Source organism: Falco punctatus, assembly GCF_963210335.1.
Source record: "Falco punctatus genome assembly, chromosome: Z".
NCBI lineage: Eukaryota > Metazoa > Chordata > Aves > Falconiformes > Falconidae > Falco > Falco punctatus.
Window position 1 is genome coordinate 1776436 of NC_137586.1, and position 24371 is coordinate 1800806.

The 24371-nt window shown below is 43.5% G+C and overlaps 1 long non-coding RNA gene across 1 annotated transcript in view; it reads left to right on the forward strand.

The window, feature by feature from the left end:
- Window positions 1–22047, forward strand: part of LOC308056482 — a 34442-nt gene extending 12395 nt beyond the window's left edge. Inside the window, exons 2-3 of the long non-coding RNA XR_013924852.1 lie at window positions 4880–5023; window positions 16781–22047. This is a non-coding gene — a long non-coding RNA (uncharacterized lncRNA). The remainder of the gene's footprint in view (window positions 1–4879; window positions 5024–16780) is intronic.
- The last annotated feature ends 2324 nt before the right edge of the window (window positions 22048–24371 follow it).

Consider the following 24371-nt stretch of genomic DNA (forward strand, 5'->3'; position numbering starts at 1 on the left):
TATTTAAGAGTATAGAATACATTCTTAGTACAGAATACTTTATCCAGGAGCATAATCCCCATCAAACAGCAAATAACTAGCCACAGCTAAGACATGACACTGTGAATAAAACTCCTAACCCCATACGGCTGATCTATTCCCTCGGTTTTGTCCTTGCTCAAGAAGACTTGGTCTAGGCATTAAGTAGAAAAGCGCTCTGCCGTGCTATTTATCTTTTCTAGCTGTATTTCCTTTAGTGCTCTGCATGGTAGTTCTATGTCTACCTTGGCCTAACAGGCCACAGAAGACAATTCTGAAAAAGTAGGTTTGTAATGGTTTATATCTTGTTAAAAATACTGATTACTTTTAATGTCCTACAATAATTTACTTCTTTTATCATCCTGAACTTGTTGATTTTCACGTGAAATGAGCAATCAAGCTGGCAGGATGAAGGAGAAGAAAACTAATATTCCTACAAGATAGGCCACACAAAAGTACGTCTGATTCCTGCCTGATCACTTCCTACCCACTCTCTGCTTGGTACTGGGAAGTTTAAAAAGGTAAGGATGTGGTGGGTTTTAATTTGTGCATATAACATTCTACACCTTGCTGTTATAGGCTTTCCCCTTCTGAATTTCCCATCGCTAGGGCCAGGAGCTGAGGAGAGGGGTGAGGTGGCGATTGTGAGATTCATTAGTTTTCTGTAAAAGAACCTGCAAATCGTTGGAATCGAAGGCTGGTTTTTTTGAATGAAAGCTTTATTGCTAGATATGTGCTGGGATGGGGCTGCTTCACCGTGACTGCTATCAACAATTTGAGCAAACCTTCGGGGAGTCATTCCGAAATGGCCCATTTAGTTCTCAAATATCCAGCACAATCTAGAGCATGGGAGCATCTGGGGAATTGCTGCCTCTGCTTTTCGAAGATTTTTTGGAGTCTGCTCATATATTCAGCTCTTCCGCGCTAGGTCATGGTCACCTTGTGGTGCTGGTGCTGAAGGGTGAGACCCTGCAAGCATTACACAGAGCAGTTACTGTAACTGCAAGGGTGGTGGTGCTCAGTATGTGGAAGAACTGTAGTAATGCTGCAGATGGAGTAATATGAGCTTTTTGTCTCCAAACCAAACACACACACAACCCTTTCACTCGAGCTGCTGTTTGTTCTGCCTCCTGGTGAGAGCGTCTCACCAAAAGTAACAATTCCCTGCAAAGAAGGTGGGTAAAGTCAACAGAATTGAAATAAAACCTGTGCTGTTGCACCTGCACGTACAGATGCTCTTGGCTTTGTTGGCTAGGAGAATTGAAAAATAGATGCTTCATAAATGATAAATTTTTTAGATTACCATTTGCAAATACAGCGAGCTTCTCTGAACCCAGGAGGTGGGTATACTTACACAGATAAGCCTTCCCTATGGAAATGATGATACAGGACAAGCTTATCATGTAATTAGAAAAAAACAAATCAGTACTTAGATCCTCTAAGTCAGTCAAGTTCACTGCTGCAGTTAAAAAAAAAAGGGGGGGGGGGCAGGGAGGGAATAGGAATCTAAGTGCTTCTCATTAGTGAGAAGTGCTCCAGAAAAATATGTGAAGAAGTGGTAAAGAGACCATGTTGGTTTGGAATGGAATAAACAAGTGTCACAGCCAAGAGATTACTTAGCATCAGTTTCTGGGACTTGCAGTGTGACAAAAAGGTGACAGCTCACTGACCAAAATCCTGGTCTGTGGTAGAAAGGTCAGGTAAATTGGTACATAAAATTAAAATGTAATGTGTTTAATTTTTTATTTTTTAATTTGAATGTGCCTATGTGCTTCCTTACTGATGCCATCAATTCCTTGCTGCTTGGAAGTTAAATAGGTGTTGGTTAATGAGTTATTGATCATTGGATTGAAAGTGAGGGGTTGAATAGACTGATATCATGGAAGGATAATCCTCTAACTTCCAAAGTCACATAGTCATCACTCATGGATTATCAAAGTTAGACATTAAAGGAATCCTACCAGGTCATCTAGTCTGCCTGCTGATGTTGCCTGTAAGTAGGGCTGGTCAAGAAAAAGGAGAAAACCACAGTCTGTTAAATTGAAATGTTCTGTATGGATACACCTATTTGGAGGAAAAAAAAAAAAAAAAAAGAAGTAGTTAGTTTTTCAAATATGCAAAACCAAAATAGTTTTATTAGACATTATTATTCTGTTTTTCATCTGACTTTTGTTATTAAACTGACCTTGTAAAAATGAATGTATTGATTTTGCAGAGGAATCTAATTTTCATTCTTTGCTTGCAGTGCTCTGTATCCTGATATTTCACAATTTACATTATGACAATCTTGTTTCAATTTTGGAAAAAAGTCAGATGTAGAAGCACAGGTCATTTCTTTGGAAACAGAAGTGCTATTTTCTAGTCAGGCCCATTTAAAAACACTTTGACTAATCTTTTTTTAAACACCTTTTAAATGTGCAAGAGTAGGTTTTGAACCATATGAAAATTTCTCTCCAGTCTTGAACAAGCAGTTCATGTCTGCACAAGGCTGCCAATTTAGACATTTCCTCCTGTGTAGCTTATGTGATTTACTATTCATTTTAGTGGTTAGTATGTAGCTCCTAGGCTGATCTGTATGTAATTCATATATGAAGCCAGGGTACCTAGTTCTAGGGAGTTTATCTTTTTCTTTGTTCAGTGGTGTAAAAACTGGGCGAAAAATGCAGTGTGGCAAACCTAGAGGGTTTTGTAGACCGAGGCTTAAGTTCTGTGTACTACCTACAGCTGGTGAGTTATTTAGTATTGCCGTGTGTGTGTGTGTGTGTGTGTGTGTGTGTGTGTGTGTATTTTTAAAATTTCTATTTCCTAGAACCTTGTCTGCCCTGTGGAAACCAGGCAGAGCTGAAAATTGGTTTTACCGTTGCCTTTAAGGCTCTCAACTTTTTGGGCTGGCTTAGGTATGGACTGGTTTGGAAAGGGAGAGTGTGGAGTATCACAGGAGTAGAGGATGTCCAAAGCTGAACTAGCTGCCTAGACTCCCCTTGCAGTGACAAGAAACAGGCATTTCTAGCATGACATTTCTATTGCCATTGCAGAACACCAGGCAACCAATGCAGGTAAGATTTTTTTTAATTCAAATTTAATGAAAATTAAGTTATAGTCAGGAGGGCTGAATACAAACAACGTAAATGATTAAACCCACTGTGCTTTGGTCAAAGTGCATAGTGGAAAAAGTACACAAATAAGTCCTCAGTATTGTCTTAATATTGGATAATTAGGAAAGGAGCGTGCAGGGAGGAAAATAAATCATAGTAATTGCAACTCGATGCAGGATGTGCTGCACTTCGCTCTGTGAAGCTGGATGAAGAGCCTGGTGGGGAAAGCAGCAGCAGAGGGATGCACCCAGGCTTCGAGACTTGCAGCTTAGGTTTCTTGTCTGGTTAATCTCTTGCCAAAGCAGAGTGCTACTGCACCCCACAGTTAGCAGTCCTCCTCCAGCACCAAGGGAACCTACACTTCACTCAATTTTCTGCTGCTTTGTTGTTTTCCTTGACTGGCAACAACCTGACTTTTGATTTATGGTATTATCCCAGAGAGATCTTTATGCCCATTCACCCTATTAGACACAGCCCCTCTTGTTTGCTGTTTTTCTGACAGCAAGTCAGACATCACCCCTTTTAAAAAATTTCCCTGGTGGTTGCAACTATCAGTTGTAAAAAAAAAAAAAAAATTTATCTGGAGAGAAAGTCTTTCCACCCTGGATCAGTGCCCAGAGAAGCCCATCAGTGCAGCCAGGTTCTGGAAGAGGGATTTGGGAGGAGCAGCAGACACGGGGAGCCCTCCACTCCAACCCTCTCATGAGATGGACATCACTAAGTTTATGATGCTCTGGTTGCCTATGGCAACCGGATCCAGCCTCAGCGATGCAGAAAGGCTCTTTCCCTGTTCCGTTATGCTAACTGCAGCAGCCTCTGTAAACCCCAGGCAGCTGCTGTGTGTCTCCGTGTGTTTGATTTGTTTCCTTTGCCCAGCAAATGACTCTTTGTAGTGGCTAGTCCGGGATGCTGCAGAGCAGGTGAAAAATGATGCTGTTCCTTGATTCAGCAGAAGAGGCGGAAGATTGCTGTCATAGATAATGCAAGTTTTTTAACATCGTAGGACTTCAACAGCAGAAAAGGGACTGAATCTTTTTCATCAGCAAATAAAACATATTCTAGCCATTCCCTTCTGCAAGAAATTACATTTAGTCCATTTCAGTCAACACACAATTTGCATGACCCTACTTTGCCTAATTCATGCATGTGATATGCCAGCTCTTTTGAGGAGTGGAGCAGGGTTTAAAAACCTTTGAGGAAGAAGAAAGCCAATGTGTTTGTTCAGCTGCTTGGAACAAAACATGAGCTGCTTGAGGCTGATGAAAATGTTGGGTTTAAGCTTTTTAAAAGGATTTATCTGCAATGTCCAATTAAAGTACACAGTCATAAAATGGCAGTTTAAGAGAACCGGAGCCTAATTCTCATGCACATTTAATTTTCATTTTGTTTGAACGGGCGACTGATAGAAAACAGTTCTGTGAACTTGCTTCAAACCAGTATTACCTCTAGGTATTTTTTTAATCAAGCATTGAAATACAAGCCCCTTACATAATGACTATGTGCACAGATTTCTAAGAAGAGTGGTGAGTTTGAGGAAGGAGGAAGAATGGTCTCAAATTAGCCTACTGAACAATGAAGTAAAAAAAAAGGAAAAGTTAAAAATCAGTTAACTTGAGCTTGCCTGCAGGCATATTTCTCTGGGATGTGTTACTCCAAGAGCCAATTCAGAAAGAAACATGAGCTACTCTTGAACATTTTCTCTGTTATATCAGATATGAGACGAACACATATTTGCTTGAGACTACCTACCTACATTTTCTTTCTAGCAAGCCTAAAACCCCCCTTTTACTCAGGAAGCCGCCCCTCGCTCTCTGTGAATTAGCCCCAGCTGATCCTGAAGCATCGCTGAGCTCCAGCAGTGCCTGACTCAGGATGGAGGAGACAATGCATCCAGCAAGTACTTACCTGGGGTAAGACTGATGAGTGGAGGAGAGATACAAGAAATAAAAATATTTATTTTTTAAAAAAAATATTTTAAAAGTGATTCTCAGCTGATAGAAGTGATTCTTAGTCATTATAGACAATGACAGCAGACTGTGTTGAATGAAAGCTTTCGTGTGACCCATCTAACTTCCACTGCAGTCAATGAAGAGACCTTGATTTAGGTTTGGCTGTGCTACATAGCTGAAGAATTATTTTTGTTCGTGCTATGTTATTAAGCCATATCTCTACTGCACTTCAGAATAAGATGTTTTTGTTAGGCACAAAAGCATAAGCAAACCAATTTGTGTTCTGCACTTGGAGTACCCTGGTTAAAAAAAAAAAAAAAAAAAAGGTGTTTTGTCTATTAAATCAGGTTAGGAAAGATCAAAGAGCTTTTTCTAGCTTGTTTAGTAAGCCAAATGGGAAATAATCATCTCTGAGCGTTCACTTTTGAGTCAGAGCTTGGAAGTGCACTTACCATTATTTGTACCGGTTTTATCAGGTTAACTACCTGATTGTATTTACCTAGCTGAAACTTTTAATACTATCAATATTGAAGCCTACAAAGGTTTGTTGTGGCCAGGATACCTCAGAATGGCTGACAAATATTTAATCCAGAAAGAATGTTTCTTTACACTGCACACACTTAATTTTCAAGAAGGGTGATTGTTTTTATCTATTACAAGTGGGTTCATTTGTGTACCTGAGGCTAGATGTAATATAAGCGTTGCAACAAGAGTCTGCAGTAGCTGAAATCAATGGTACTAGGCCAGATTTAGATTTACATCAATGCGGTTTAGCTCAAAACCTGTGTCTAGACCCAGACTCCTCTTCCATCACCCTGGAGTCTGGCTGGTATGAGTATTGCACAGCAGAGGGTTTGCCCAGGTCTGGCTTTGCATCGGCAGCCGTCGTGCAGAGATACAGGTATGATGAGCCCCGGTGCCTGGTTTGGTGGCCCATGAGCCAGGCTGAGAGCCCAACCTTCCCACTTGCCATGCTTTGGCAGGCGGAGGAGTAGCCCTGCAGCACTGGAGCTGGGATCTCTTCGGGCAGGACCCTGGAGAACAGCTTGCGCTCTTCCAGTGGCAACTTAATAGCAACAAGCCCGTGTGGCCGGAGCAGCGTGAGGATGAGCCAAAACCTTTGGAAATGCTCTGGGGCATTATGCCTTCAGCACCAGCCCTTGTGCCCTGCGGATCTTTGGCCAGCCAACCCAACCAGAGCAGACACAGCCACAGGTGAGTCCTAAGAGTCTGAGGAGAAGAATTGCTCATGATAAGGGGAAGGTATTTTTGTCCCTATTATAGCTTGGGGGACTTGGTTGTCCAGCCACTGATTGTCCAAGAAAAAGAAAACAGTCAGAGTTTAACACGGGTTGCGGTTTGGCTGTGTCTTATCTTGGTGTGTTTAACACAACTTAAAAGTTCTGGAAGTAGAGACTACAATCCAAAGGTACGGACCTTAAAGTGGGCATCATTGCCCCTCTCTTTTCTCTGTTTTTTCTAATTTTACCTCTTTTCTATTTCTGTCTCTCTCATTTAAAATTGATGAAGTGGTCAAAAGCTGCAGTAACAAAACCCACACAGATAAAGACATTGCTATGAGGTTCTCAAAGCTAATTAAATTTAAATCTAAGTGAAAGGTTTTAGAGGAAATTTAAGTATGTTTTTTTGTGATCCTTCAGTACTCTGATTTATCTAAATCTGCTTATCCAAGTGTAATCTTGAACCCAAGCTCAAAAAAATTCGAAGTACTATTTAACAGCAGATTGAGAAAATTACATTCACCTTGCTGAAGGCCTAGGTATGGCTGGTAAACAGCTCCATTAAATATTTGAAACTTTGGTTAAAAAAAAAGTCATAATTACATAGGAAGATCATCTTTCCATACCATTAACTTTTTCTGACCTAAAAGAGGGGCAAAAATATAAAGCATTAGCTGGTTCAGAGCACAAAACATTTTATAAAAGACTACATAAACCCCCATGAACTGTATATATCACTATCCCAGGAAATAAAACAGACTTTATAGCCACAGAAATAAGTAACATCATTTCCAAGCAGGTAACCAGCTGGAAAAAACATTGAAGAACTTTGTCCTCACAGTCGTAAAGCAGATTTCACTATTGAACAGGGGACTCGCTGTGTGCAATATTGGATGTCAGGTTTTGACCAACTCCTGGAGGGTGCAAGTACATATATACATATATGCATATGTCCCGTTAAAACCAGGGCTGGAAGCCTTCAGGAAGGGGTGTTTCATGGTGGGGGCAGAGCCCAGAACAGTAGCTCTACCCTGACTGGCACTGAATGAACTGTTTCACTTGGCGCTGCCTCCTGACCATCTGTAAAAAGGCAGGATGATAATAATACCAGGTATTTTACTAAAGTGTTAACTACGCAGGAGAGTACAGTTAAGGCCAGGAGTGCCTTGTGTAAGAGTCGGTCTAAAGAGAACAATATTGTCTCAACATTGCCAACTGAGACCTGGAGATGGAATGTGGTCCTCATGGACACCAAGACACCAAGACCCTGGGAAAGAGAACTGCACGGTATGAGGAGTACTGTGCCGTTCCCTGCCACCTGGGATTGAATAAGGCTGCATAACAGCTGTCCAGAAGATGGATCACAACCGTCGTCGTAACAACAAATCAGAAAACAGTACAAGAACACGCCTCCTGGTCTGAAGCTACCCGCCTCTGGGGCAAGATAACCTGGCTCGAGAGAGCGGAGACTGGCAGCAGTCCATGGACCAGAAGAGGAGCAAGGTATGTTGCTTGGCATAAAAAGATGCCTTCTTAGCAACTGAACTTTGGAGATCTTCCCCACCAAGGGTCACGATGATTGGAAGGACCAGCGGGTCGCTGCCTGGACCTGGGACCATAGGGACGCCTTGAACCTGTGGTGGTAGCTATAATCGTCTTTCCTTATCTTTTTACTTTACCTTTTATTCACTTTCTGTCTTTCTACCTATCTCACACCGCTTTATGGGCAAACAATAAAATTGTGATGTTTAATTGAAGCATAACCCCTTGAGGTGGTCGCCTCGATTTTTGCATTTAAAGATCATAGTTAACGAACCATCACGAGTCCACTGAGTGGACCGTGACACCTTGCTCAAGGTTAAGCCCACTATTACGCCGTCTTGAGCGCACGTTAGTAGAGGATGCGTCTCCACTACTATAACGCGGTAGAGCCGGGTCTACTGATATAGCCTCCAAGGCTCAGCTTACTCTAAGCTTATCCTTGTTACAATGAACCTACTTTACTGTATTTACGGAGCACGCCTTGAGTTGAGGCAGTGATCGTGGCAAAACGGTGCTGGCTACCAGCACCACTACCTTCTCCAGGTAATGCAAACATTGCAGTGTCAGGGTGAGCCGAGGTGTAGCTGTGCCACGCACCAGAAAGGCAACGCTTGCAGCTCAGGTCCTCTCAAGCATGTGTGATTTAGCTAAAAGTACACAGAAATCAAATAACATCACTCTCTAAGTCTTTTTCCTGATTTCCTCTCAGGCTGAGCAGATGCACAAGACAGGGCTCAGGCGAGGCCGTTCTGCCCCCCTTTCTTCGAAGAATGGCAGGTGATACAGTTCTAAAAGCCTTTCTAAGTGTTTTTGTAGTCATCTCCTGTTTCTTCCTTATCTCCAAGGCCATGGCCCTGTCACAGAAGGAAATTAGATTTATTTGACATGATTTGTTCCTAAAAAAATTCCAGTGATGGCTGTCTCCTTGTTTTTCTCCTAAGTGTTTGGCAAAATGCTATAACCCTGATGGTGCCCACAGCATCTTATCAAACCACCAGGGCTTCAGAGGTCAGAAAGCATCAAACAGCCCTGGACAGCCCAGAGGATCCTTGACCCAACACATGTGATTAATATCCTGCTTTTCCCTACTGATGCAGAGAGTCACAAGCAGCTGCTGTCACTCCTGACCAGAAAATGCAGCAGCTTATTTAACAAAATAGACTTTTTTTTTTCCATTCCGTTCAAATGGGAGCATGGCCAGTACTGAAGGAATTAACCTTGGTACGTCAGCTTTTCCCTGTGGTTGCTCCAGAGCCACACCTGCCCTTCCTGTGCAAAATCTGTGCAAAACCTGTCAAAAGATTAAATACAAATTCATCTCACTGAACCTAATATCTAGTGCTTGGCACATTCTGGATTCCGGCTGGAATTCAGACTTGAACTGCTCTAGTGGCAATGATGGATGAATTCCTCTTGTTAGTAAACATTTTCATTATTTTAGACCTCCCTGCAGCCCTTCACATTGTCAGCCATGAGATATTACCTCCCATTTGAGAGAGTGCCAGAAAAGCTGTAGGAATAGCTGCTGTTCCTCCACAAGAGACACCCTCAAAGAACAGGGATGGAAAAAACCCATCTTCGGCATCACGTCTCTCCTCTCTGAAGCCCATGAAGGTCACACTCTCTCTGTTCAACACCTGCCTGCATGAAGATAGCTTGGATTAAAGGAACCAAGAAAAGCGGATTAAAAGGATCCAAAAAATGGGGTAAGAGGAACCTCAGTGAAGAGGCAGGCGCTTGGTACGATGTTCTGACGCTGCAGAGCCTGGGTGAAGGTACCAGCTGATAGTTGTTCGATTCAGCCCAAGAACCACCCTCTGTTTGCTCTCTGATTACAAGCTGTCATCTACAAAGGTGAGATGGCTTCTGTCCTCTCTGTTTGCCAAGGGAAATGGCACCTCATCTCTCACACACCTTCCTCACAATCTCTCACATGCCTTTTCACCTCTACCCTGAACTTCAGCGATGGGATGCTCAAACTATCAGTCATTCAGAACCTGATTAATAAAGGAGTGTTTCCGTGTGAGACATCAATAAATAAAATATGTCGGCTTGCCGGCCGCTGGGTACTTCAATACCTAGCTGGAGTGTGCTGAATCAAGCGCAAGAGCTTAGTTTTTATCTTCAACTTCCGTAATGGTCTGGGGCCAAAGTACTAAAACACCTCCTGAAGTTCCTGGATGAAGGCTGAGAATGATTATTCATTTCTCAGATCAGTACAGCTTTCTGCAATAAGGGTAAAGGCGCTTTCTGAGGGCTGATGCAAACTGGGGGATGACACGCAGCAGGAATGAATGGACACGGGGAATTTCACTGGTTTGTGCTCTGAGCTGCTTTGACCTGCCTGCCACAGCACCAACACCAGCGAATGCCTCCAGTTTAGAAACAAACCTCACCAGCACTTTCATATGCCATTAAACAAAGTTTCTTACCCATTATTCCCTCTTGAGAAGATAAAACAATGGCATAGATGTCGGCGGCAGGAGATAATCAGGTACTCCCTCAAGGAGGAAAAAGTATAATTGCTATTTCCTTGAAAGAAAATTCATTTTAAAAGTGTACTGAAAATTGGACTCGGCTTTTGACTGCAGCTGGCTTTAACATCACTCAGCTGCCTCTTTGCAAAACCATCCTCTCATCTCCCAAATGTCAGATATTGCTGCAGATGGTGAGACCAAAAGTTGGGCCATGGAATTGCTCATGAAACCTTTTACTGCTGATTTCCACAAATGAGTATTCAGTGAGCCCCACGGGAGAGAGGGACAGTTCCATGTCATGAAACTTCAAGGCATTCTTACTCGTAATGACCCTCCCTTTGAAAGCCCAAGCTAGAGAGGTTCCACAATGGAAGAGAAATATATTGTAAAATAAAAGTTCCACAAGTTTCAAGAAAAAATAAAATACTTGACGATATAATAAATTGCTGCAGTTTAGTTACCATGGTATGCTGGAGTCTTTATCTAGTCATTATAATTTCCCTGCAATAGCTCTTGTCTTATCAAAATGGTTCAGCGAATCAGGTGTTCTGGCTGCTTCTGATATGGGATAAGAGCCCTGGCCTCTTGGTCACCACATTTGTTCCGGCTAATCATTTCCAAGTTGCCAAAGGGATAAATATTTAAAACAATCATGCATTCAAAACATCACAATTTAAAGGCTTAAACCACATTGTCAGGTTTCCAGCACCACAAATGGAAAGTTTCCGAGCAAATACTATAAAGCCAAGCCAAGCAGCAGGATGAAGCCTCTACGTTTGTTCCAGATTGCCTCTGATCTGTGATGGGAATGGAAAAGAGGGGAGATTCAGGGATCCACATCCCACAACAGATTTGTACTCTGAAGTATGGTACCAAATTCTGTGAAGAACACAAAATCTGACCCTGCTCAGCCAGACCCCTCAGCAGGGCATGACTGCTTCAGGACGGAGGTCCTTCACAGTGTGTCAGTAGCTGTGTTTTGGGTGGGGAATGCTGGACTGACTTTGCTGTATCATCCTGCATCCAGCAGGGAAGGGCGAGCTGCCCATAGCAGCTTTGTATGATGCAGTCACAAGGAAGAAGGAAGCCAAGGGTCCTGACGATGCCCAGGGTGCTGAGCAGGGAAGACATGCAGCTGTGGCACTGGTTATTTTGGCATCGGGAAGTAGTGCAGCAGCCTGCCTTGAGAGGCTGTTGGAAGGGACCAGGGCTTCCAGAGGCCACCCAGTGCCACCCCTCTGGGCATGGCACGGGGGGCACATATTGCCGCCGCCCCCGACCGCGGGGCAGAGACTGTGCAAGGCACCGGTCTGTCCTCACGGCTTCACAAGGGGCACAGAGCGAGCGGTGTGGGGCTGAAGTAAATGAGGTATACAGGGATGGCTCCAGGTGGCAGATTCTTACATGCCGGAGCCCTTTACGGGTCAGCCTCCCCACTTCCCCAGCAAGTTTTTTTGAAGCACTATTGCTGGGTAAGATGAGGCATAGACAAGGAGAATAAGGCTGAGTGGCTTGCCCAAGGTCACGCATGGAGTCACTGGCAGAGCTGAAAATAGTACCCAGGAGTCCTAATTATCAACTCTCTGTTCCAACCACTAAATAGCAATCAAGAGTGATTATGCAGCAAAGGCTCTTGCACATGGGAACTGACTTACCAGAGGGTTAATTCCACTCTAGCTTCTTACTGTGAGCTGACACATGGTGGTGCAATGAGAACATTAGCTTTTCACCCTTCGGGATGTTTGATGAGGTGCTAGCCTGGCAAACAAAAGCAAGAAGCTGAGAGGAAGCCACCAGCAGCTGTAATTGGCAACTCCTGAGGAAAGTCAGGTGTAGAGAGGCTGCTTTGGCAGGGCTGGGGGAGGAGGTTTGTAGACCACCTGCCCTGCATAGGGTCTGCTTTAGCTTAAGGGGTGCTACCCTTTGCTAAGCTTTTAGTTCTGGAAGCCCCTCGTTCAAGTGTATTTTCAGCCAAAGTCCTGAGGGGCACGTTACTCCATGGCCCTCTGGGACCTGAGTGTTGGGATGAGGCTGCAGCATCGCGCTTGGCTCTGCTCTGATCCTGCACCACAACCGTTCCCTCGCTCTCGCTGTCCTACACACCAAGAGTTGAGCGATTCCCTCCGCACGCTGCTCAAACACCCGTGTGTTCATCCATGAGCTGGTCTTGCAGCACTGCCGCCCCTCATTTCTGTATTTCCTTCAACAACCATTAAAAAAATATTTACATATTAGCTGATTCCCAATTCTCATTTTCAGGCAGGGTTTCTGGAGTTAGAAGCTATTTATAATTCCAACTCTCAATTCAACAGATAGTATTAGTGAATTATTTCAAGCTGTACAAGTAATACAATCAATATACTCATGGAGTAATGGGTTGGGTAACCATGCCAACACAACTTTCATGCAAGACCGGAGGGCAGGCTAGTTTCTAAAACATTGAAAGGAAAGGTAATTAAGTCTGATCCTGACAAGACGTACAGACAAATGAGAAAGTACTGCAAGTCATGTGGAAATCTTTCCAATGAAGAACTAAGGCTAAGCTGCAAATAAAATTAATTCAGTGGATAATGCTGTAAAAAATGTTCCCATGCTCAAGCAGCCATCAGAAAAGTTTTCTTCCTCACCTTGCTTATTTGGCTGAACATTGATCTTCCTGTTGCGGCATGGAAATCTAGTTTTTTCCAAGGATTGTTTGCTACAGGACGGATTTTAGGTGTGGATGTGCAACCAATGTCTCCGTCAGAAAAATAATAGCCAGGTCGAAGAGCTAGTGATGTGCCTGGTCCTCCTGTCCCTTGAAAAGAAGGTATGGCAAAGTGTGATCTGATCCAAGACCCATCTTTTCTTAACAGAGCTTCTCTATTTCGCCCTTAGAAATTTTGGTGATGGTGGTTCCCCACACAACCTATTCCAGGCTAAACTCTACTGTTGGAAAGATTTCTCCCTTTATGATGTGGACCCTAAAGTGCCTTTGCTCCAGCTGATGGCAATACTGTGGAGGCTGGCATCAGTAAGGAGAGGTTCTGCGGGACGGAGATGTTCTGGTGAGTAAAGGCAAGTTGAAGTAGAAGTAGAAGCAGCTAGCCAGGTGGTGCAGGAGAAGCAGGTGCTAGCTCCCCATCAGGGTGGAGCGTGTGTACAAAGGTAAGAGTGGAAGAACACAAAATGCCAACAGAAAGGCCATGTGGTGACTCAGACAGCTGTGACGGTATCTTAAAATGCTAACACCTGCTGAGCTTTCTGCTCTACACCACAGTGCTGCATTCTCCCCAGACCTTTCAGTATGTTCCTCCTATGCATTGCTCTGTGCTGACCCTCGGACCTGGTCACCAACAACCAACAGCCTTGGTTGCACGTCCACACATAAAATCCGTTCTGTAGCAAACAATCCTTAGAAAAATACAGATGTCCGTGCAACGAAAGGCAGATCAATGCTCACCCAAATAAGCAAGGTGAGGAAGAAAACTTTTCTGATGGCTGCTTGAGACCTGCTCCGCACTCTCTGAAGGCATCGGTGTCATCTCCCCCTTCAGACTCCACTTTGCTTATAGGGAAATAAATCCACGTGTTGGCTTTATCCATGTCTGGCTAACCAGATATTTACAGACGGCTCCTTTGCAGACTGAAGGCACCACAAAACAGAGAACATCTGCTTTTGAATCTCTTGGCAACATCTAGCGTAATATTAGCACAACGATAAAGCAAAAGAGACATTCTGTAAATAGTAATGTAGGCATTGAGCATGTAGCTACAAGTGTCTGGGGAACAGAGAGGTGCGAGCACGGCGAGAAGTAACTGGTTGGAGACTGGGTCTCTACCACTTGCCCAGGGGCTGGACCAGTTGCAGCATGAGCTCTGGCAGTGTAGGATCAAGCCTGGCTTCTATGGACAAGGCTCAGGACTCTGCCTTTTTTTTTTTTTTTTTTTCCAAAGCCTCCTCCTCTGCTTTGGACAAAAGAAGAACTCCAGCTGCTGTTGCAGAAGCATCCTCAGCATCTCTGTGGCCAGGGATTATCACCTAAACATTAAGAACAATGAGAGACATACAGGGATGAAAAGGATGGATGGTGTCTCGGTGGAACAAAATGTCAAACCTCTACTTTTCTGGTATGTTTATAATGTTTTGCAATGCTTTTGGCTCCATAGTCACCCTATGAACATGAACTATGAACCCTAGTAACAGCTGGCAAATCCACTGTGCCTTTCTTCTGTGTTGCAGTTTTTAATTTTATTTAAGAACAATGTCAGCTGGAAGCTGGCAGAGTGAGTCAGAGTTATCACATTATGTCTAGTAGGTCCATAAAACCACAACCAGGATTTGATAGCTGGAGCTGTGAGTGTTGGCTAATGAACTCGGGTTCTTTACAAGGGCCATATGGGCATAGTTAGGAAATACAGTTCCGTGTTAAGGAGGCAGAGAGGTGAAATATTAACATGTCGTATTTTTTCAGGCTTTAAATAGACTATAGAGCCAAGAAGGGGATCGGTCTTCTACAAGCTATAGTTTAAACAAATTGCTATGAAAACCAGCCAATTTTTCCCAAATAATGACATTATAGTAAAGTTTGAAGGCTTCTTACGTATGTTATCATATCTTGTCTCATCTGTGAAACCTGTGCTTCATTTCACAGTAAATATCCTGTGAATATCAGAGATGTACCACCTGGGGATGTACCACTTAACAAGTGCTATCTTCTTCTGGCAGCTAAGCACCGGCTAATGTGTTCCAATAGTTTTCCCAGCTCCAGCGGCTATTTGTTTGTAACTCTGAGGATGCTTTGTCACTGCCCTGAGATGTACCCTGCACCGCTTGGACCACCGGGCATGTGTTAGAGATGAGGAGATTTTTGTGTAACATCACTGGTTCATCCTGCAACTAGTGGTATAAGAGCAAATGGACTTACTTCAAACCTCAGTGGTATTTTTGACAGACCACATTTTTGTTCCTTTTTTATTTTATAATCACATCGTAGATCCCATGGGGCAGAACCATTTGGCTGCATAGAGCAAATGGCAGGACTGGGGTCTGACACCCCGCTGCAGCATTTCTTGTTCTTTTTATGTTATCTTTACCCTTCTCTATGGCCTTCTTTATCAATTATAACTAATTCAGTGAGCTCACTTTTCCTGGGATTTATTTTCTTCCCCCTGGGTTTCAGGACAGTCTTGTCCTCCAAGCCCTTCGTTTTACCTGCCTCACGTGTCTTCTTCTAATTTATATAGTTTCTCATGCTTGGCGTTGTAATTGCCTGGTCATGTACACTACCTTCTCTGAGCAAGCTTGCAGGAAAATTTAAATAGTTTTTGGGTTTTTTAATCTCATGTGATCTAATAAATGAGCATAGGTACATATAAGACTGTTCTTCTAACTTTTAGTTGTTTCAAGAACAGTTTTGATTTTGTCTTTCTCTTGGCTGGAAGCCTTTCCCCCCTACTTGCAAGTCCTAATCACCTGTCAGATGGTGTAACTGATTTCAGATACAGAGTTCAATTCAGAACTATTGTTCTTTGCTTTGAAGATTACTGCTCCAATTTCAGACCTGCAGGTTTGTCTGGTTCTTATAAATGTATCAGTTGGTCTAATGGAGAGATATTATTCTTCCTCACTTCCTGGCATCAATTACCTCCTTAGACCATGACAGCTGTGAAAGCATCACTTCTACCAGCTGCAGCAAAGGCAGTCCAGGTCTAAGCCCAGGCTGCGGATGGCAAAGGTATATCCATCCATTCTCTTATTTATTGATTCAGATTAGGAGCCAGACAGCTTGGTATTTGCTTTCCTCTGTGATCAGTCTAAGGGGATCCAGCAGAAGGTGGGATAACCCACATAAAGGCAGTATGTGTAGCACTGAGAAGCTTTGACCTGAAATGAGAGAGTTCACCTTTCTAAAAAGCCAGCTGGCCTTGAATAAATACAGGCTGAAATTAAAAGTTGGGTTTTGTGGGGTTTTTTTTGGTTTTTTGGGGTTTTTTAACACTTTTGTAAACAATGCAATTTCCTAACAGCTTTCCCATCAAGGTAACAGAAAGGAGGGTGTCCAGCTCCTTTCAAGATGAAGCTTGAATAACACGGGAAAGAGATGATCTGATTCAGTGGCAAAGCTGGGCAATGAGATTACTGTTACAAACCTGCATTTCTCTATATGGCTTTATAATTTAACAATTTAGCCTGATCGGTGTATGAAAAGAGGGGAGGTATTCAAATTGTTTGTAGAAGTCTACTCATGCAGCAGTTATACTTGACATTTCCACTTGTTAAAGGAAGCACAATGAAGTTCCCAGGTGGTTGGGGCAAGTGAGAGAAGCAGCTGATGCAGAGCTGTGCCAGTGCCTGCTCTCCGCCACTCTCTTTGGCTGCTTTAAGGGGGTGGGGGGGTGGGGGTGGGCTGCTGTTTATTTTGTTAGCCCCGTTTACAAGACCTTATGGTTTTTCACTACCTCTCCCATTTTTCTAGCCAGCGTTCTGGCAGCTGCTGTGCCAGGTGATTGCTGGATCCAGAGTTTCTGGTGCCTCTCCCTGACTCCCAAAGCTCTGCAGGATCCTGATGGGTATTTATTTTCATTTTCATTTGATTTTTAATTGTATTCCCTTGGCTGGTGTTTGCTGCAATTAATCACCAGGATTTTGCTGCTGCGGTGCTCCCTATGGAGTTTTGAAGTCCTTGGTGTTGCTGCTCTCCCCTGGGAGCTACTTAACAGAGGCTTTGAACGTCTTTTGTGGATCTCTGGCTTGGGCACCTTGGCTTTCTATACCTCTGTCTCCCTTGCTGGGTCAAATGATGCTCCCTCCTAGATATATTGCCATTGAAATGCAGAAAGTACAAAGGACACTGAAGGATAAATCTCTAACTATATTTGGTGGGAGGCAAGCCAGCTTGTGCCCTGGGGATTGCTTTCTATTCTGAGGCAGTGAAAGCTAATAGTTCTGGACTGTTAATATTAATGGTTACATCTTTATCTGCTTCCCTGATTGACTTTCCTTCTGCGTTTCAGCACTGGAAATTAGTCTGTATTAAACTCACTTTCAGGAACAATAGAAAATAGAAGAAGCTAAAAGAAGTCATAGCTTCCCATCTTTACAGATTGGCAATAGATAGGAGGCACTCACAGGAGTAAGGACTGGGCTTCAGGGCCAGAGAATTGTCCGCTCCCCGCTTAATTTAAGCGTGTCTGCCTCGTGATGAGTAAAATCTGCAGTCAAACACAGGACATGTCACTGTGCTGATGCTCTTAAGTAACGTGTTCTGCCAAGAGCCTGGGCTCATGACCTGGGTTCGTGTGGCCATGAGAAGGGTGTTGTATGGGCAAAGATGATTGTCACATCTCTGATGGCTCAGACAAATTTGCCCATGCCCAGAAAGGTGGTTTGAGATGCTCCAGAGGCAGAGGACAGGCTTCTGAGGATGAGGTGGTACCATCCAGTAATATATCCAGCCTATCCTTTTCTACCTCCTGTTCCAACTGGAGCCACCAGTGGCATCCTGGAATGGACAGTGTCCACAGAGTAAGTCCTGGGCAGGGTAAAGGATTCCCCCTGGGTAGGTAAACTTAGCAGTAATTAGCTGTATCTTTTTTTTTTTTTTTCCTTTTTTTTTTTTTTTTTTTTTCCTTTTTAAAAAGAATGAGGATGAGAGAGATGGGATTAAATCGAGTCCCATTTCCTCTTGCAGATAGGCTTTTCATGCTGGTAGGAGAAAATATGGCTCTACCTGCGTCCTCTGCTCTCCGAACAGAGCTGCCTGTTGCTGTATTGAAAACAGTGAGTGGACTTGGGAGAAGTTCGATATAAAGCGAATGCAAAGCTGTCAGGTGAGAGATGGTCAAGGAGTGGGATGAAGCATGCCAGAACACATGCGCGGCTCCAGAGATGACCCAGCGGATCATCCCAGCAGCACATTTTATCTTGCTTTTTCCTCCTGTCCTTGATTTGCGCTGTTTGCCTGGGCTGAAAACAGAGTAGAGGCTCTCTTGCCTCCACCAGGCTCATCCCAAAGGACTCGCTGTGGCATCCAAGACTTGTAGCAGCTACTGTAAACACTGTTGTTGGGAGACGAAGGAAAAAGAAGCCACCGTGTAGTGCAAGAGTGGAATAATTTCTGACACGGTTAACGCGGCTGATGAAAATCCGCTGAAGTAAGCGCTTCTGTGAGTTGTCTGAAAACATTCACTTTGCAGGGATTCACAGCCAGGGTCCCATGAAATATTCAAGCCAGAGCTACTAGTTAATTAAATCGCTGACTTGGGTTGGGTTCTGGTTTGTTTTGTTTTGTTTTTTTTTTAATCACAAGGCAGTGCTAATAAATAGATTCCTTTTTATGAAAATGAACTATCAAAGTGATCATGGCATTAGAAATAAATGTTGTAACTGGGGACCATCTCCTGCACAAGGTAAATGTCAAGTCATTCATGGAAAATAAACAGAGGGAGGAGGCAAAGGGGTTACTGTACTTCAGCAGGAACTTTCATCTGGTTCCAAACTCCAGTCCAGGAACGTTAATGCCAATGTAGCAAATGAACAAGTCAAGAAAATACTGAAAACAGGCATGGTGTAGTGCTTTAAGGATGTGGTCTGAAATCTCTGAAGTCATCCAGAAGAATAATGTTGACTCTCATGGATGTTTTCTTATAAGAAAACTTCATTCCAAGAAGCTTGGTAGAATCTGCAGTAGGACAAATGGGCAGCGATGTCCAAGCATCTTTTTTCTTTCATAAAAGCTGATGTATGGCCCGTGTCCTTATCATCTCCTGGGGGTTGCCTGGGCTCGTATAACCGAGGCTGACATGGTCCTGTCACTTGGCACCATATATTTGAGGAACTACAGAAAACAGCTTGCTGTGAGGATGCTGCTACCACGCTGTGTGCTTGCCTGCTAGCAGAGCTGAGCCACTACTGCCTGGTTGCTTCCAAAGAGTATCAAGATTATTTTTGCTATCATGTCACACTTTGCAACACCTTGAAGTCCAGAAAAGTTTAAGGGCTTAAATTTTGGGTTGCTTTTTTTTTTTTTTTTCCCCTCACTCAGTGGCTGCAAGTCGTGCAGACCTTCTGCAACTTGTTAAACTTCACATAACCTCAGGAAAGAAGCATGCCAAACTGCTGGGGGATACTGATTTAACATAGATTCTCAATCCTAAAATATCATCTCCATGCTAATGTATGCTGAAGAACCATGCCAAAGATTAATCGTGATGGACGATTCTTAAAGTGCTTTCAAAATTGGTTTATTTATATTTAAAAAGCTGGCCAGAAAACATTCCTCTAACTTGTCTTAATCACCTCTTTGGGCTAGAAGCAAAATTTGTTAAATTTTCCCTTCAGAGAACTGACCCATAGTTTTAACATCAAAGCAAATGAGAGCTGTAAAGCAGCAGGAACAAAAAAATAAATTCTATGCAAAAGGAATGAACAATTAATTTATTTAACAATAAATATTTTGTATGAGCTCTTAATGGTAGAAACACAACCCCTCTCCTCCCTGCTGATTTTTTTCTTCTTTTTCTCCTTTTGCAACAACAGCAAGAGGATTATAAAGCGCTCCGCTGCCTTTCACTCTTCCTTACCTGAAGCTCCCACCCGGTGGCATGAACTACTGATGGGAGAAGTGGGCTGCGCATCCCTGGGACCCCACCAGCTGTGAAGCCCCACAGTTGCCTGCCTGTGGGTTTCAATCCTTGTATTCAATCTCAAAACTCACTTGAGCTGAATCCACTAGAAGCTCGTAGCTCTCAGAATAATCTTGCTGACTCCGGGTTATCTGCATGTGCCAGGAATACTTCGGTGATGCTTTTCCAAAGGTATGACTGTATCTCTCTACCCTTGGTAGACCAGGATATTGATATTCGTTTGTGAGGATGATGATGATGGTGCACCATCAGCACCCCAAGTGTCTCCACCAAGAGTGGTGGACCACGTGCAGGTTCTGGGAAACACCCCAGGACCAAGCAAAGTAGTGGAAGAAACAGTTATGAGGAAGCTTTAATTAAAGCCATCACTGAGCAGTCTTGAATTTATCTCTTGGAAGTGTTTTATGCAAATTTGGGTTTGTTTCCAACAAAGAGTGCGTAATAAGTCAGCTCCTGGCATCTTTAAAAAAGCTCTTGCTTCTTGCCCAGGTTGTTTGGTCAGGGGATGAGGACAGGATGTCAGGCTCCTCAACAGCTGCCAAAACCTATTACTATTATTATTACTATTATTGTTATTGCTATTATTACTAACCATTTTAATAGAGCAGACAGCTACTTTCTGTGCTTTTTTTAAGTACCTCTCCAGTTTTTTGGTCAAAGTGTTTTGGTTTTGTCAAAAGCAGCTGCCTGCTCACTGAGCCTTCCCTGTGCACACCAGCTACCACATCCCATACAGGAATGCATGGCTTTGTGTTTTCCAGAGAATTGGAAACCAGAAGTTACTGCCTGAAAACTTCATTTGATTGGCACATTGAATGACATAATTACCTTTTGGTAAATCCTGAGAATGACATGGGTAGTTTTTGCTGCATAAATGTGGAGCACCAACCGAGCCACTTGCCAGCTCCCCCTCATCTTTGCATGGGATTGGAGATGCTCAGACGGGGCTTCAAACCTCAGGCTCATCCATTTCCCTGCTGTTGCCTCTGCAGGCCTGTGAGTTCCCAGGGATGCCCCTTGCCCCACTGCTTTTGCACCCCCAGGGTGGCATTCAGTGGCACTAAACAGCTTTGCTCGTGCTTCGTCACCCCAGTGCCTGTGCTGCGGTAGTGGGCAGGATGCAGGATGCTCCAGTGGTGATGCTCAGTTTCCAGAGATGGAAACCCTGGCAGCGCTGAAGCTACTGACTCTGAGACCTGGGTGAGCAATGGAAATGTGAGCACAGCACTGGGGAAAAGGGATAGAAATTAAGCAACATGCATAGTACTAATAAAATTGTATTATTGCTTTCATTGAGACATTCCCCATGTAAAAATACTCTAACAATTTGTCCTTTTCTATAACAATTAGAACTAGGCTAATAATAATAATAATCCTCGAAGTAGAATATTAAGATTGCAAATTATATTAGCAGTAAATTCTTTTCTTTACTTACCCTGCTTCCTTTTTGCCTATAAAAAAGGCTTTGGGTGTAACGTTAGTGGCAGTGCTAGCAGCAGTGCCAGGGCTCTCACCAGTGCAGCTGCGTTTAGAGCAGCAGTACGTTGGTTTGCTCAGATCCTAGTGACAAACACCATGCAGACAGGATGACAAAAATAGTAACTTATCCCATACAGGTGACTATGGTAACTACGTATTTGGAACAAGAATTCAGCATTTGGAACTTAGGTCGAAATCCACAGTTAAATATTCAGTTAACATGTCTTCCTTCTCCTCCTCAGAGGGATTTGCAGAGTTTGCTATCATCATTCTTCACTCTGCTTCTGTATCATCTCCTCACCCTGGCTTTATTTTTCCTCTCTGGTTAGATTTTTGTGTAAAAATGTGCAAAACTTTGTGCGACATACCCTTTTTTTCTCTCTCTTTGCAGACCATTGGGCAGTAATGTCATAATTCTGGAAATGGGAGAGCTCAAAAGAAAAATTGCTTTATTATTGGGAGTGCAACCACAGTTTCTGTCAGCACTAATAGAAGCTAAAGATTCACATCTACTCAGTCACTGAAATATCTTCAAAGAGATATCTGCAAAGAGATGAGCTGTCCAGTGAGAATCGTGATGGCAGATCCCTTAGCTTGCTTTGGAGCTTACCATGGAGCAAAATAATATATAAGCATTGCATCACTGTTTCCACTCAAACAATTCCCTGATGCATTAGATTTAGTGGCCAATTAAGTATTATCTGTTAGAGAAGGAAGGCTGGAGTTGTCTTCTCTTCACTCAGGTCTTTCTGGAGCTGTGTCCGCATGCTACATCTTACCAATTTAATTTTTCACCCTTGTGATACTTCCAGGCTTGCTTTCTCTCCGAGTTAGCGATTTTGACTTGACCTTCACAAAACCAGATATTTTTTTTTTTTGGATGCTGTGTGTCTCTGAGCTGCAACAGAGCCAAAGAAACATAGGCAACATTGGCTGCACTCCTCCCCTGGCTACCTCAGCCTCTTTCTCTTGGCTAATTAAAAAAAAAATAATAATAATTCCTTTTCTGGTGCCTGGGGGCCAGGCTGTCACTCACCTCAGCTTTGATCCTAGGAGGTGACTGATGCATCTATTTAACTCTGCATGCTTTAGAAGCCAGTTCACTTCAAAGTTAAACATGTCAACAAGCTGTTCGCTGGATCAAGGTCTCCGTTTCCCTCGCCTTATTCTGTTCGGTCATTTCCATAGCTGCCACTCTTCCTCGCTTACCTTTGGAAAGTTTTCATCAAAGATTTTTGCAGTACAATCTCTCCTCACCAAAGTTCATGGGAAAGCTGATCCTAATGTCGGTAGAAGCAGGATCAAGACTTTTCAGCCGAGATTTGATGCAGGAATGTCTGGTTTGGATCAATTTTATTTCCTCATTGAACTGCGTACTTAAGCCATTAGCCAGCTGGAGTGGGAATTTATCAGGAGATTTCCTTCTCAGGCAAGATGCTGAGCTCATTTAAAACCTGCCGTCTGATTGTGGAGTTATCACACTGTCCTTTTAGTCTAAAGTTTCTTCTTTCCTTGACTTATATAAAACTCCTGCACCCAGATCATTATTTCTGGGCTTCTCAAGCTGTGAGTGGATTTTTTGTGGTTTTTTTTTTTTCCTTTTTCTTTTTTTTCCATTTTTCATCATGCTCTTCCCATCTGCAATGCAATCAAGCATGCAGTTCCTAATCTTAAGGAACATTTCAAAATGATGATTTGTGGTTAGAAGCATGGAAAAGGTTGTTAAAATTTAAAGCAAGGGGATGGTTGGAGTTATTTCAGCTGCGGACCTCACAGAGGACCTCAGCAATGAGCAGCAGCCAGCTCCTGCGCTCTCTCAGCCAGCTTCAGCCCTTTCACTTCCCGCAAGCAATTTATGGGGTACCCCTGGCTGGACGTAATTCCAAAATTTCTCACTGCAAAGCCCCACATTTTGCTGCTTTTTCTGTTCAAAGAGCCTCAAAAGAAGCAGTCAAATCGCCTTTATGCTGCATATCCTTGGAGGAGGTGTGGGATGTCCTGAGTGGGGACCTCTGTGGTGGGACATGGGATGGGGGCATGCAAGCCTGGCTCTACACTGCCCATAGGGAAAAGCTACAGGCTGAGTGGCTTGATCCTGGGACACAAACTCCAGTTTTAAAGGTTTGCAAGCAAAAAAAGTAAATCTGAGACAAACAAGTGCCGTGGTGTTAGGCAAGGAGCAAAAGCAAAAAGCTGGAGCTTGCCCGAGCAAAAGGCTTATTTCTGCCCATTCTTCCCCCATCCCCCCTACCGAGCTGCAGGAGAGAGGAGGGGGATTGGCAGGATGTGAAATAAGGAGAAACAGAAGATCCTTGAGGACTCAGCTATAGCCTTGCAACGGGCTAAGAGATGTATCTACTACCCCAGAAGCAGAGCTGAGAGCTAAGCTTGTGTTTGTTTGCTTGTTTGTTTGTTTGCTTGTTTGCTTGTTTGCTTGTTTGTTTGGTTTTTCCAGTTCAGACACTGAAAGTATTGAAAGATATTTTGGGTTTGGGTCAACATTCCTGCAGATCTCACCAGAGCAAAAAAAGAGGAAATAAACCCTTTCATTGACATTCAGTGTTAATAATGGAAAGTGGAAAAACACCTCTCTTATATTTGAGGCCATCCTAAAATACCAAATGACGCTGCTCACAAGCCCATGGGTGCTGGTGGTGCGTCCCTCTATGCCCATGACCTCTGTGGGGGGCAGGACTAGGGGGAGCCCCTCGGCTCCTGCACCGAGACATCCCTGGGCTCACTGTGCGACTGAGGCAGGATTCACAGCGGCGAGGAGGATAACGTTACTCTTGCTTACCCGTGACATATAAAAAAAAACCAAACAGGCTTGAAGGTATTGCTGGGTCCCCAGCACGCGGACGTGGTTGGGGTTTAGAGGACAAGACTGGGTCTGCCTTGGCGTCTGGCAAACAGCTGATGTTCTCCAGCTTCCAAATCTGCTAT